The sequence below is a fragment of the Nannospalax galili genome, unplaced genomic scaffold (assembly GCF_000622305.1).
Source record: "Nannospalax galili isolate Female #2095 unplaced genomic scaffold, S.galili_v1.0 scaffold49, whole genome shotgun sequence".
NCBI classification, from domain to species: Eukaryota; Metazoa; Chordata; class Mammalia; order Rodentia; family Spalacidae; genus Nannospalax; species Nannospalax galili.
Window position 1 is genome coordinate 1,785,210 of NW_008359444.1, and position 1,007 is coordinate 1,786,216.

The window sequence follows — 1,007 nt, forward strand, 5'->3', positions numbered from 1 at the left end:
TGGGCCACCTGCCTGGTGATGGGGTCTGGGTGAAGCTCTCCCTCAGCAGTTGTCAGCACGGGCAGAAACTGCTCAGGGTCCCTAGCTCATGTCTGGTGGTGCTCAGGGTCAGCAAGGCCATTGGCGGCTGTGCTACAAATGGTGATGCAGAGTTGCAGATGTGCTCCAGATAGGACCTCACTGTCCCTACTGGCCACAGACTGGCAGTTCTCCTACATCTATATAATTGACTCTGGGCCATGACCTCCTTCATTGTCCTTGCTGGAGCTCTTGGGCTCTGTGGAACCATGAGGGCACCTCTCTGGACCCTGGGTCTGGGGCCTCTTTTTCACACTCTCACAGCAATTCCTATTGGTAAGTTTTTGCTCTTTTATCCACAGATGTGGAGGTAGTAGCTCTTGGATGCCCAGGCCCTGCGGCATGAGGATCTAGGTGTCTGCTTGGTTCCCATTTACCCTGAGGTGGGTAGGACATCCTGAGGCAGGAAGGCTGTGGGCTGCAAAGGGTCTGACTCTTGAGGAGACTTCCTTCAATATGGACTGAGAGGGTCCAATCCCAAGGTGAGTTTAGAGCCCAGGAGCAGAATGGGGGACACAGCACAGTGCCTGTCTCTATGACCCAAATGGACACCAAGTGCTATGGTTTCTGTAGGGCCTACTCTATATGATGTCTCCTAGTTGGGCTGGGACTATGGGGTAGTGGGAGAGCCTGGTTGTAGAGCAGCATCCAGTCTTAGCTAGTTGCCACTCCATGATTAGGAACAAAATTGAAGACCCAAATATGAGTAAATGCAATTTCAGCCACCTGATATTTGACAAAGGGGCCAAGAATATTCACTGGAGGAAAGGCAGCATGTTCAGCAAATGGCGCTGGCAAAACTGGATCTCTACCTGTAGAAGAATGAAACTAAACCCCTATCTTTCATCCTGCACAAAAGTCAATTCCAAATGGATCAAAGATCTCAATGTAAAGCCTGAAACTCTGAAACTGTTAGAAGAAAACATTGG

General features: G+C 50.1%; 1 pseudogene; it reads left to right on the forward strand.

Moving 5' to 3' along the window:
* Positions 1-287: 287 nt before the first annotated feature.
* Positions 288-1,007, forward strand: part of LOC115068488 — a 14,509-nt pseudogene continuing 13,789 nt past the window's right edge.